The sequence below is a fragment of the Orcinus orca genome, chromosome 2, assembly GCF_937001465.1.
Source record: "Orcinus orca chromosome 2, mOrcOrc1.1, whole genome shotgun sequence".
NCBI classification, from domain to species: domain Eukaryota; kingdom Metazoa; phylum Chordata; class Mammalia; order Artiodactyla; family Delphinidae; genus Orcinus; species Orcinus orca.
The window spans coordinates 111,036,215-111,050,650 of record NC_064560.1 but is presented as its reverse complement, the minus strand read 5'-3'; the positions used below and the strand labels follow the sequence as shown (position 1 = coordinate 111,050,650).

The window sequence follows — 14,436 nt, the reverse complement described above, 5'->3', positions numbered from 1 at the left end:
CTTTCAATAGGGACTCTTGGAGAAAAATTACACAGTCTGTGTGTGTGTGTGTGTGTGTGTGTGTGTGTGTGTGTGTGTGTGTGTGTATCCAGATGCAGTAATATTTGAAAAGTCAACTGTTGAATATACTATAACCTGGAAATATTCTAACTTAATGGCTGTGTGATACTGTTAAAAATTTCTAAACAGTCCTTCTGGACGTTTCTGGATTTTCCAGAAAGGCTCTTAGCCAACAGTTTCTTCTTTTAGCTTAGTAATTGAAATACAAATTCAGACAATGGCAAACTCTGTGAGCCTCCTTTTTAAAGCTTTCCTTGATAATATAAGTTTGAAGTGATTTTTCAGCAACCATCACAATTCAAGCTTGTAGAAGACAGCCATGGAGGAGCCCATCCTGGCCCATAGTCAAGTGGATCAGATAATGTTTAAATCTAACTGGGTTACTAGGGCCACCCTGGTACGAAAGTCTGTTATAAAAATGTAATAGGCCTTATTGTTTTTCTTTACAGACTGTCAACAAGTGATATGTTCTAGGTTCAAAGGCCAGAGAGATCTGGGGACGAGGAGAACATGGGTGCAGACCACTCTGTGGAATCAGCCAAAGGTTAGATAAGTTGTAGGTTTCTCCCAAGCCTCCTTCTAGGACACAAATAAAACCCCTGTAACTGGGGCTGGTGGAGCAAGCATTACCTCCTGTCACCTAGTTTGTGCCATTGCTGACTCAGTGACACCATATCCCAGACCCAGATTTAAACACTTGTTAGCCAGATGTATCTCCCATGTGCTACTGGGCCTTGTCACTTATCACAGTTTAATAGGGCATTGGGGATTTTAGACAACTCCTATAATTACAGTGGAACACTAACAGTGTTTGCTATTGATTTTTATCCCAGAATGTCAGCTTCTTCCTGTCACCTGTACACATAATTTCCTGACTCCCTTTCATACTAGCAGTGTAATTTTTTAAACGACTCTAATATATTCAATATTAATAAAATGTCCATAATAGTAAGCATCCTATCTGAGAAAGCAAAAGGAAAGAAAAAATGTATCCTTTGTGTGCCTTTATTTGGAAAGACAGGAATTACCCAGAATCCTAGTCTTTTTTTTTTTTTTTTTTTAACCAATAGATGGCCCTAGTGGTTTCTGGCAAAGAATTGGCTCTAACATATAGAAGTTCCCGTACTTAGAGCGTTCAACAATAATAATATTTGGCCCTTATTATTATTATTATTATTATTTTGCCAAAGGTATGATCATATAGCCCTAACCATTCATTGAAATACTTGTGGCTTAACCAGTGAGGTTGATTTTAACATAAATTCACATGCTGCTAAACAGGTCTTTTATCTCTTTATTTACAAGCGATCCAAGGGAGTTACATGGGTAATAGTATGCATATAATGTATAGAGGTTTAAACCATGCTATAAACCCCATCGAAGAGTTCCTGACACTCATTTATATGTGACAAGGTTTTTTAATGTTTTTGTTTCCTTTATTATTCAAGACATATTTTTTTAAACTTATGCTCTTTCCATTTTTCAGAGCATTGTGTCCTAGAAAGAAAATTAGGCTTAAGAGCCAAACAGACCTGTATTAGACTCTAGACTCTATCATCTACAAGGGCTAAAAATCCTGACAAGATGGTTAACTTAAGCAAGGATGGGTTTCTTTGTTCCTAAATGATGCCTGTCTCCAAGAGCTGTGGTAAGAATTAAGTGATACTATTGTGGCTAGCCAAATATTGGCTAGCCACAGTTTCTTCTCCCTTTGTTGATTTGAGTTTTAACATTGGCTCAAGCAAAGAAAATAATGTTAGGCAAGGAGATCTGTTTTTAAAAACAAAGTAAAAAGTTATATATTTTTTAAAACAGATAAAATGTTCTAATTCTCTGCCCCTTTTGATTATTTTCATTTTCATTATCTTTCTCCTTGGACATTCTAACATTTAAAAGATATTATTTGGTCCCAATTCTTCAAGGTCAGAGGCTTGGTTACTGTAAATTTGTGGAGAGAAGGCTGTCAGGAACTTACACAGAGTCCCAGATTCCTTACATCTGCCAGGATATAAGCTGACCTCCCTGTGTCCTAAGTATTCCTTCCCAAAGTATATATAAGTAAAATTAAGCAATTCACCCTTCATCCAAAAAGTTTATTGTGCTTCTGTTTGTTCAAAAGATCTTTGATAAAACGTTGATAGCATTCCTGCCTCTTGTCTGTTTTCAAAAGAGCTAGTATTATTAAAGGTTGTTTGCTGTTCATCTTTTGGATGGGGAAAAAAAAAAAAAAAGCCTGATTCTTTTTATTTGGCTTGAGCACTCAGTGTCCTTCCACACAGTGACACCTGAGGAGTCATTAGCAAAACTAGATAAGTAACTGATGTATTATTTCCATACATGCAAGGTGCATTCCCCTTACTCAGAGTGCACAGCAAAATTATTCATGTTAAGATAGAGCAATCACAATGACTACAAAAGCACATTTTACCATTCCAAACATAAGCATAGCTGTGGTGGTGTACTATCATGGTGCATGATAATAGAAATGAATTTTGTCAGTAAAATCTGAGGTTTAAGCTTTACCATGATAAATATGTTTCATTGAAGTGAAGTGTCTTGACAGAGTCACTTTCCTATGCAGAATGCTGAAATAAGGAGACCAGCCGTGCCCATGCAGATGCCCAGGTTTGGGTCTACATTATTAATGATTTATCATGTCGTGGAGAGTTTTGAAAGCACTTTCTATAATGTGCAAACACAAGGAATACTGTATGTGCATTCCAAATTAATCACAGAAGCTGTAGCTACCTTTGAAATTTCAATACCGATATCTTTTTTTTTTTGAAACATGAAATTCTACATTCTAAACTGTATGATTCATTAAAATTCATACAAAATGTTATTTCATATCAACCGGATACTAAGTAGTGTATGTAGCTGAATTCATAGACATATATACATAGATGAGGGAAAGAAGGAGATGGAATGGAACAAAAATGTTTTGTAAACCTATTGTGTACCATGTGCTTTCCCCTGAAGTCTCACATTTAGTGTGAGGTTGGATTAAATTTCTAATCCAGTTCTGCAGGATTCCAAGATTGCTCTGCCTACAGGGCACATATAATAACATTGGCTAATATTTATTCAGTGCTTGCCATGTTCCAAGGAAGATGCTAAACACTTTACATGCATTATCACATTCAGTCTTCATAAAATCCATTTGAAGTATTGTTATGACTCCTGTTTCACAGATGAGAACACTGATGCGCAGTGTAGTTAAATAAATTATCCCAAGAGAGGGGGGGAGTCTGGATTTGAATCCAGGTTGTCAAATGTTTCCAAAGCCTTCACTATTTACTACTGCTACTAACTGTGACCTCACTACTAACCATTACTACAACTAAGTAAGAGGTTAGGGTTCACCTCCTATGCAGTTACTACCTGTGTGGCCTTAGGCAAGTACCTTAAACCCTCTAAGCTTCAGTTTCCTCTTCTACAAAATGAAGATAATAATAGTACTTAAATGAAAGAATTGTTGTAAGCAGTAATACTTATAAAATGTTTCAAAGAGGCTGGCAGATAGTAAGCACTATTGCTTTGTTTAATAACTGTAATAGTTAAGGAGTGGTACTCTCCAATGATTGATAACATTTTATTGACTATTACACACAGATTTTCTATAATTTTCAGATACATTTTATTCTTAAAACTAGATTGGAAATGAAACATAGAAATAAAATTTTGAGCTTTTCCTAAAGTAAACAGAGAAACAAAAAATAGACTGTGAATAAAGTTACTACTTATCACTCCTGGGAGATATGCGATAACGGCAAAAGCATGACCGCTAATTATCTAAAGCACTGACCACTTTTAAGTATTCTTTCTAGGTGTGAAAAGAGCCAAAATCTTCTTTATTTCCTTCCGTCCTTCTTCCTTTCTTCATTTATTCATTCTTCACTCATTCAGTGAACATCCTTACATGGATACGATGCTTGCCCTGGGGACACAAATGAATAAATCCCTACTCTGGAGGAGCATACAATCTAGAGGTGACTATACTCCCTGATTCAGCACATAGAGTGTGAGAAAGTTGTGGGTTCCCTTACCAGATCTGTTTAACAAATATTTATTGAGTATCTATTAAATGCCAGGCACTGTGCTAGGCACTGGGGCTGTCCAGGTAAATAAGACAAGATCCCAGCAGTTAAGAAGCACCCAGTAAGGAAGTCATCCTAAACAGTTATTTTCCCTTCCCTGTGATAAGTTACATATCTAATCCTTGGCTCGAAATAATCTATCAGCATATTCTTCTGCAACCTAAAGGTTTTTTTATTCCTGAATTTAAGAGCTCAATCTCAGGTAAACTGTACTCTCTGGGGTGGCGCTCTGTAAAGCTGGCCATCGCAGAATTTCAGCAAAGAATTCAAGAATCTGGAGAACTGAACTTTTTTTTCTTCTCTGCTACTTGTCTGCTACTGCAGACAGAAGACAGTTCATAAGCTTTCTGCCTCCAGGTGGGTGGCGATAGGATTCCTCAAACCACTGGTCACCCTCTTGTATCTTCATTCAGTGCACAGAGCCCTTTGCCTGCAGCGGGGCTTGCTCCCTTGATGGAGAAAATACGGAATGACTGGACACCAGTAAAACAGGCACAGCTTTCTGGGTCAGAAGTTGGCTGGGAAAGGGCCCGGACTGCCAAGTAACTTGCAATGATGTCAGAGCCCAGCACAACCTGAAAACACCAGCCAGCCAGCCAACAAAAGCCTTAACAACAACAGAAAAATCACAAAGCTGTGTTGCCAAAGCTGTTCTTTCCGCCCCCTACCCCTTACTTCGAATGGGAGGAACAGCAGGAAGAGAGTTATATTTTAAAAGACTCCCCTTCTTCCTCCCTCCTTCTTCCTTTTGGTAACAAAGTGTTGACTAGCGAGGAAACAGTTCTCTGGGTGAGTCCTGCAACAGTTCCTTGGGGTGTCTTTTTTGAGTTCCTTTTCAAGGCTGTCGGTGGAAGTTTTAGAAATAACTCAGTACAGGGTATTTTTCCTAAATGTAAACATGTAACTGTGCTGAGGAGAAAGCAGGAACCATTGAGGAAAGGAAAATCCTTTCTCTGCCCCCTTCTCCTCTCATTCACGGTAATTAACCATACTCAAATGAAAATTAAAAGTTTGGCGGAAATGCTCCCTTCTTTCTTTTTCTTTAAATGAGGGCATCACGGTTCATTCCAGCCATTTAGACCCCTCAGTGATTCATAATTCAACTGGAAATTTTAATAAAACACAGCCTGTTCTTGGATATGAAGTTTGGATTAAAATCCTCTTGTTTTTAAGTATGTGACTTTTTTCCTTTCCTTTGTGACAGTCAATTTGAAATGATGTCACTTCAAGGACATTTTCATTTCTCCCAGAACATATTACACGACACACTTGCCTGTAAAACTGGCTCATTAGCCTGCAAAATTATACTGTACTGAATGGCTTTCATTCAAAGTAGAAATGGGATTTTTAGTAGGCAATTTCTGTATTTTATAAAGGTAAAACAATGTTTGATTGCTTCTTCCTAGCTGTTTTGCTTAGTGGTTGTAAAGAGAAATTGGGGCGGGGGGACGACAAATGTAATATGGGGGCGGGCTTGTAAGGATGTGCTTAAAAAATAAATCTTAGATGAGGAAACTAAGGCATAACTTTACGGAGCAACTGTGCCTGCAGCTCCTCTGGGCTGCAACGCCTTGTCCTCTAAATGTCTGGAGGAAAGCTCAAAAAAAGTGAGGGAGCGAAAAAAAGAGGGAAAGAGGTAGGAAAGCGAAAAGGCTGCTTCTCAGGCTGCAGCAGCCACCGCGAGCTGGATGAGTGAGGCGCTGCGAGTTGCTGGAAGGAGCAGCTCTTCAGAGGTGGCGAGAGGGAGGGCGCGCAGCAGAGCTCCGGGGAGGAGGGACGCGGAGGCCACCGAGGGGTCAGCCGGGCCGCGGCGCCGGGCTGGGGGCCTCCAGGCGGCGCTGGCCGCGGCGCTCGGGAGAGGGCGAGCGCGCCGGGCCGCCCGCGCCTCTTGCCCTCCGCGCCCGGGGGTGGGCCCCACGCCGCGAGCTGCCGAGTGCGGGGAGGGAACGAGGCTCCGGCTCGCCTGATGGATTGACTTGAAGATGGATCGAATTACACCATTTGCCGTGCCTCGATTTGTTTGGCTCCCGCTCCGTCCCGCTGCTGCTGTCGTTGTCGCTGCCGCTGCTGCAAGGACTGGTGGTGGCGAGTTTCAGGATTATATTGAAGAAGCCAAAACCTAGAGACACAGGGATATATCTCTTTTTTTCTAATTTTTTCTTTATTTTTTATTTTCTTTTCTCTCTGAGCGTGACAAGCTTTTTTTTTTTTTTTAAACCAGCCTCCCCCCCTCCCCCCATGAGGTAAGACAGCCCTATAAAAATTTGCTAATGCTCTAGGCGCCTGGTGGGGATCGGACCCTGATCCTTAGAGCCTGAATTGCTTCTGGTGTATGTGTACGTGTGCGTATGCGTGTGTGTGTTGGCACTGGAGAGTTGATTTCTTTTCCAAGCTGTTCTCTCCGCCTGCCGTACCAGGGACGCGCAAAGGGCTGGAGAGGTTTGGCGGTCGCGTCAAAACTCGCATTGCTGGAGGCTTGAGGGGAGTGGGCCCCCCAACACTGTGCACCCCCCTCGGGGAAAATAAAAAGCGGAAGGAGGGAGCCAGCAAAAGTTTCTCGCCAGGCAGCGCCAGCTCCGCGCTCCCCCGCACCTTATCAGGGGGAACCCGGCTGCTTTGGTGCCGGGCACCACGTCCCCAGCCCGCGCGACCGCCGAGCCAAGGCTGAAGGAGCCGGCTGCTGGCTCCGCCGCCCCCTTCCGCCCGCCCGCACGGGAGCCGACTCTGGGACCGCCGGGCCAGGCTAGCCGTGGATGGGCGAGCACCCGCCCGCGCCAGGAGAAGGGGCGCAGCTCAGCAGCCGACGGACGAGCGGCTCACGGCGGACGCCGGCTACCTGTCAGTGCGCCCCCGGGTCGGACGGCCCACCGGTAGCGCCTGTTGGCTAGGGGCGGGGGCTCGGGGGACTCGGCCCTCCCCCAGCCCTCCAGGCTCCGGCACCGGCTTCTGCCCGGAGGGCGGCCACTACCCAACCCTCCCTCTCCCCCTGCTGGCCGAGCGCGCCGCGGGCGGACTCCGGGGCCCAGAGCTGCCCGCCTCCCACCCGGCGCCCCGTTTCTCCTCCCGGCCGCTCTCCCCCGCAACTTTCCGTGCTTTGTTCTCCGGCTGGAAATGATTTACGGAAGCGTCTTGGACAGGGTCTCCGCCAGGCGGCAAGAGCCCAGCGCTGAGATGTGTTACGTTCTCATCTACCCATCAATTATGGATGGAAACAAATAAGGAAGAGTCAATTTTGCATGAGCCCCTTCTCCGGCGGCGAGAGGCATTCTGCAGCCGGGAGGGAGCCGCCGCTCGTGTCGGCAGCCGCTGGCAGGGGGATGGTGAGGCGGAAGGTAGGGAAACTTTTATCTCCCGTCTTGACAGCAATGATGTTTGTTCCTGGTCTGCAGAAACTGATACAGCGGCCGCCTTGGGTAATTTGGAAGGGCTTAAAGCTTCCTCTGTCGTGTATAACTCTTGGATTGAAACTAAAGGTCATAAAGGACTTCAAGGTGCGGATGAGAACTGGGTTTGAAAATTTTTTGTTAAATCAGCTCTCGGGACCACTGCTGTCAGGTGATTCTCTAAATCCCGATCTTGTAAAGAGCTAATTGTCATGGAGCTAGAGAGGAGTGAAGTAGCGGAGTTACAGGAACCCAGAGTAGTATTCCTCATTCAGAGGTGACCAGTCAGTAACCCAGGTTCCAGCATCCCCACTCCTCACTATGTTCAGCTGGGATATTCACACAGAAGGAACAGTAGATCATTATTATAGATATACAGACTTTGCAAACAGTAATCGGACCTTATGTCCATCACTATGGGCCACGGCTTTCCCTTAAAAATAACGGTAGTGTTTCCAGTTACTTGGGAGAAGAAATGTGTAGGGCAATTTTCCCAAGAACTTGTGGCTCCTAAGAATTTAAGTCTGCAGTAAAATGTTTAGTTGCTTTTTAAGGATTGTCCTTCCCTCTACTTGATATTTGGGGCAGTAAAGTGGGTGCTTTTATTTCAAGGCTGAAGTCCTGGGGAAAGGTTTAACATTTTTAAATCTGGTTTGGTCTCCGTTCCTCAGAATTGGAGAAATAATTGTGTGGAGAAATGTTTCAAGGTTTCTTCCTTGTAGAATTGAGAAAGCTTATCCCAGACAGCTCAAGGTGAGGATTTTACTATTCTTTTGGTGGTTTAACAATAGGTTTTGATGCTGGTTTATCCATGTTGTTAAAAAAAAATCCCCTCACTCTCTTTGATATCTAACTCAGGAAATTAAGTTGTGTGTCGTCACATTTAATGTAGTGAGTGACAGGCATATTCTGTCAGGCTGGCCAGTATGACACAAACATTTACGCTGGCTTAGATGAATAGAAATTGCCTAGTAAGCTCTGAGATTTGGGCCTATATTACCATGAAGTTGAACATCTTGAGGTAAATAAACATAGCTGAGTTTTGTTTTTAAAGTTAGTGTCCATGCTTTGACTTAGGTCCCTAGACTGTGCTCTCAGAAAGACAAATAAATAACCCTGAGATTTCCAAATGGTGTTGTTTAGCAAACCATTTTCTTCCAGTGGTACATTTGCTGAAATTAACAGCCAGTTACTGTTTCTTACTGGATTCTAGTTGTTACCTGTCCTTTTTTCTGTTAGGGATGCTACACAGGTAACCTTTTTTGAGGAACATCTCTGTGATGCAGGACAGTGTGCCTGGAATATCGTGGCTTCTCCTTCACCAAACAGCTAGTTGACCTGAATTTGATTTAGATCTGTGGGCAGTCTGCCCTCTTTCTCTTTATTTATTTATTTACGTATTTATTTATTTAGGTGCCCTCTAATAGCACCATCTGGTCTTGTCTCCCCTCATTTGGATGGATTTGAAAGATGGTTGTGATGCAAACCTATTAGTCCTTAGAGTGAGGGTAACTTCCTTAGAAATCCAGTGGACTTAAGTTCACTGGCTGCTTGCTAAACAGGAAGGATCTGTCCAGTAACTTGTGCTCTGCGTAAGTAGGCCCCTGAATCCTGTGTGGTGGTTTCTATTGCATGAAAGGCACACAGACAAAGTAAGCAGGAATTGGAGCTTTGTTTCACAAAAATGCCCATAATTGTTAAGGACTTATTGAAACTGGAGAAGTTCTTCACTTCTTGCTGCTCCATCAAAATAAGCCTTGGTAATTAGCTTAGTCATTGTTCTTGCATTTGAGTTCCACTAAGAGACAAAGAGTGAAAAATGCATCTGAAATAGGGTCATTTTTCACCCTTCTGATGCATTTTATGCAGAGTTAAGAGCCTGGCTGAATGTCTAACCATTATTGGTGTAACCGTAGGAGGTGGACTCCTTTCTTAGCATATTACAAGATAAAATATTACCTTTTATTTCAGTTAATAGACTTTAAGCCTGCCCATTCTAGATTCATTTCTAGAGGAAGCAAGAAGTGCTTGAGGTATGCCAGCCAGTCAGTATTTATTGAGTCCCTGTCGTTTGCAAGGAGCTATGCTAGCCAATGTTCCAACATCAGGTGAGGCAGACACGTTTCTCTATGTTCAACTTAAGTAAGAAAGAAGAATCCAAAGAAACAGAGAGTGGCAAAACTGGATCATTTGGCAAGAAATGTAAATCTGCACCTTTTTTTGAAGGATGTTATTTCATCCTAAAGATTTTAAGGGAAGATTATCCATACCACATATTTACAGGGGGCCAATCTTCCTGCCTTTAACACTAATAATGCAATGTACTATTAGTGTAATTCACATGTTGAAACTCATTGGAGCAGGGGATCTCGCTTTCAGTGGCTCATGTGAATGGAGACTTAGAGTTAAAATCTACCAAAGCCAGTGTCTTAGGTTGCAGCTTATTTTGTGAACAGCTGCCAGCTTCCAGTTGTGGGGGGAAAAATGTGTTTTGATCTATTCCCATGACATTGTAGAGAGAATGAAAATCATGTAACTATTTTAAGCATATCATAACCCTTTTCAGTGAAGGTGGCGATTGTTGGGCTAACTTTTCCTCCTCAGACCCTGACAAGTGTCAGTGCAGCTGATAAGGGAAGCTGCTTCCACTCTTCCCAGTAGGATAACTAGGGAAACAGGCTTACTTTGAAAAGCAACCATTTATGTAACCAAGAGTGATCAAATCAGTGGTCCACTAGATACCTCACAAGGTATACTTTTCTCAAACTTTTCTCTTCTATCAAGCTTTTGTTAACTCACCCAGATTAGCATTTTAACAACCCTGAAGTGAACTTCTGCCATTCTCTCTACTTGGACACAGTATGTAGATCATCCATCATTCTGTCCTTGGCTACAACAGGCTGCTGGCTCCGTCACCGTTTAGAGCTACACAGAATCCATCCGACTGTGAACAACACAGCTGGCTACAGCAATTTTTTTCTTCCACACCACTGGCAACATTGTCTGGCTGTGGTAGCTAAAGTTAACACCCAGAACAGGACGTTTCCATTGTCTGCCAACCTGTGCTGGGCCCCTCACCCGCTTCTGGGGCACACCTGCAGAAAGGCCCTGCTGGCTTGCAGTGGCATGTTCCACTTCAGAGCGGACTTGCCTCCACCTTACGTGACCCACAGGAAAGCCTCTTTAGACTTGATACGATTAAACCACCAGAATTACAGAATTAGAAGGAGTCATTCACACCACTCATCCTAGACCTTCAGAACTCAGTCTATTGAAAGGGGGAAGAAAAGAATGAAGTAGCTTTTAGCCTGTGATCCCAAATGACTGAAAAGAGAAAAAGACCCTGTCTCGTTCTTTGGAGAGCTGAAGGTATCATTGCTTCATCTCTTTTCACAAAGAACCTGTGATGTACCTAAATCTGGGACCCGTGAGTAACGGAACCCAATGCTTTCTATCACATTTTTTGGTTTGTTTTCTTCTTTTTACTCACTAAGATATCTGTTACAGTAGTCATTGCTTGTTAAAGCAAGAATGGCATAAATTAGGTGGACCTGTTTATTAGGTTATGTTGCCAAGCTTTAAAAACAAAAAAGACTTTTATAATTAGAAGTACTGCTTTTGGAGTTTGATGTGGGAAGGGGAGACTGCCTCATATTTTGGTGGGAGATAGTCTCCTCACCTCTTTTCCTAATGTTTACTAATGAAATCAGCCACAAAACAGCTGAGATGATGGGATGCTCCTACTGCTGATGATAATGGGAGAGGAAGAAGAGAAAGCGGCACCCACAACAACTATACTTATTGTTAGTCCGCTTACTAATTTCTAGGCACACACTAAGACCTTTATCTTAACTATGTCATGTAACAGACAACTGGGGTGGGTGAGGCAGATTCTGTCATTATCACTGCTTTATCAAGAAAAGAACTCAAGCACCTGAGAAGTCAAGTCACTTTCCTGAGGTCTTAGAGCAGGGAAGTGGTGGAGTCAGGATTTGAACTCAGATCTCCCTGACATCTCAGCCCACCACGTCATCACTGCACTGAATTGTTTCCAGGAACACAGATCACCCTGCAATCTTCTGACTCCCTGATATTTCTGACGTTGTTTTTTCAAAAAAAGAGTCATACTTTGAGGGAAATCTTTGTATTGAATGAAATGGTATGTACAGAATCGCTATGCTCTTAAGTTTTAACATTTCTCTAAACTAAGTCATATGGGCATACTCTTCTTTCATTTTTATTCCTGTTGGCCGAATAATTAATGACACTGTCTTCTTTTCAAGTGTCCTAGAACAGCATCTTCGCCCACCATTTTTCTCCATGTTAGACTCTCCTGTCCAAGGTTGCGTGGCATAGGACAAATGGCAGTATTCATCACTCGCCACCAGAAAAGTGCTTCTGCGTCAGGGTGCGATTGACACTCACTTCCCTGATCTTGGCAGGTGAAGATCCGTTATGTACCTCGGTCCCATTTCCCAGGAGTATTCATGGGCCCCATCAGCAGAGACAGTGAGAGCTGCAGCTGTTCACGCATTAGTGGCGCGAGGATGGAAATTGTCTTACTGAAATCTGACTATGTATTGTACTGTAATATACATTTTTCTTACTTATGGTTGAGAGAGAATCCTTTTACCTCTGTGAGTCATCAGATACGTTGTTGAGAAATTGTCACCCACGCATCCGCATTTTTTGTTGTTCTTTTTTACTCAGGATTCCTATGGGAGGGAAAAAAACAAATACACATTACCACTACATAGAATGCTGAAATGTAAGGTTTTCAACATACATTTTTGGAAAAGAAGGATGGGTTTTAAAAAGTCCAATATGTTGGTACATGTATAATAAGGCCTCAGGAAGATCTGCAATTACTTAGCCTATTATTGGAGTCTGTATTTAAAAATAAAGGCAGGAGTTTCTACTCAGCTGAGGAACTGGCACATATGAACGAGAGCAGATGAAGCTCTTTGAGAAAATAGCACTTCCATTCCCAGGAGCCGGCTGTCAGCAGACCAGGGACTCAGACTCCCCCAGCGCCTACATTGGCCTAGGCCTCTCTTGTCATTAGAAGGGTCTCTGGAAACTTTTTGGTCTGCAGAGTTGTCTCCATTTATCAGTAAGTCCCCAAACCTCCCGTGGGTAATTGGTGGATCAAGTAAATACATTTTTAAAAGCTATAGAAGAAGGAGGAGAACAGGCAGCCAAAGGGGGGGATACAGCATGTTGCAGTTGCTTCTGTTTTTGTCCTTGCTAGGGTAACCATTTGTTCCTTCAGCCAGCTTTTACCAAGTGTTGGCTCTGTACAAGGAGGTGCCAGGGTGGGGAAACGGTTCAAAGAGGAACTGACGTGGGTCCAGAGCTCAAGGCTCTTACTAAGTGGTGTAGAAAAAACGAGGTAACCACAGAGCCAAAGTAAAATGGTGAGTGTCTTAAGTGCCAGAGAACACACACGGACCTATGGTGATTGAGAGGAGGGAGAAGTTATTTCTGGCTAGGGTGGGCAGGGGAGGCTTTGTGGAGCCACTGATATTCGAGCTGGCCCTTGACCTAGGTAGAATTTGGACAGGTGGACAGCAAGGGCCAGGAGGGGAGGTGGTGAGAGGGAGGGCATTCCAAGCATAGAGAACAGCTTAGGCAAAGGCCCTGGGATGCGGGTAGGGGTCTAGGTCACTTGTCCACGTTTGGGTCCTGACCCAGACTCGCGTTTCAGGTGTGAAGAAGCAGTTTGCCGTGCAACCTACAAATAGTTTTTGAGTGTCTCTGGTCTACTGTACTTGGCCGATCAGCAGATGGCCCTGAGGCTTAAGCCGTCAGAATGAATGGGATCAATCTTGCGATGATTCCGGAGTTTGCTCCGTGATCAGAGCTAAAACCCCACATCAACTGCCAACGGGTTCAGTGTTCCACAGGAATATCGCAAGGGATCGCGTGACTTGCCTCGAATTACCCAGCAAGCTGGCTCCCCCCGCAGAGGGGTTTAGCAGAATCACACTAGAAGGTTGATGCTTCATGGACTTTATTTTTTGCTTTAACTTCAAGAGGCTCTGGACAGAGACTCTATAACAAAGAATAAGCTGCATACATAGATGTGGATTTGGGGAGGACGTGGAGATAGGAAGCCGAAGAGAGAGCAGAAACTTGTTGAAACCGTGAGAGAGGCATGAGTTGGACTCTAGGTGCTTGGGAGAGGAGCCCGCAGGCCCCATGAGGTTAGACTGCCTGTTCACGGCTGTAACTTAGCAGAGAGCGTGACACATAGTAGACGTGGTGCAGATATTTTAGTAAACATGTTAATTGAGTTGAACTTTTCATTCGATTGTGGTTATAACCTATCATGCCTGGGAAAGTTCGCAAGCAATGGGGTTAGAGCTATGGCAGCCTTTTCCTAATAGAAGGAGCGAAAAAGTGGCAGGAAACAACTTGGAGTTACTAATACTTCCTTTTAGAAAACCCCATCCTTGAGAGGCCCTGGGGATCCAGCATCCCTTTTTGGGTCTGAGCTTTCAGGATAAACTCACCCCCGTCAATGCCTCTCCACGACCCTACCTTCCCAACTCCCACACCTTCATTCACCTTTCTCCCCTACCCCGGTGCCCAGCCGTACTCCAAGCGAGGATGTTTGGGTATGAGGGTTTCCAAGCCATCATTAACCCCTTGAGTTAACGTAAATTGTAATCAATCCACGATTAAATTTAATAGCGGAGGTGATAAGCTTTCTGGGAGGAAAGACCGGAAGTTCTCTGTAGTGTAAGCACGTGAATACATAACAAAGGAAAAATAAAATGAAAACAATTACATTACAATTGCTTTGCCAAGAATTGCTCCAGTGGTTCAATTTTCCCTGGTATGTTTAAGTCTTTTACAAGTTAATGGTTACATGACAGTCTGAGAGAAGACTC

At 43.5% G+C, this 14,436-nt stretch overlaps 1 protein-coding gene across 10 annotated transcripts in view; it reads left to right on the top strand.

The window, feature by feature from the left end:
- SEMA6D (semaphorin 6D) overlaps window positions 1-14,436 on the top strand; it is a 578,684-nt gene that overhangs the window by 517,331 nt on the left and 46,917 nt on the right. For 2 of the 10 annotated variants that reach the window (XM_033422629.2, XM_033422628.2), the window contains exon 1: window positions 6,441-7,489. The exons of 2 other annotated variants lie outside the window; for them this stretch is intronic. The gene's annotated coding sequence lies outside the window, so the exon portion shown is untranslated. Of the gene's footprint in view, window positions 1-5,574; window positions 6,401-6,440; window positions 7,490-14,436 lie in introns of those variants that run through there. 6 more of the 10 variants (XM_004266756.3, XM_033422630.2, XM_004266757.3 and 3 more) reach the window with 4 other exon arrangements.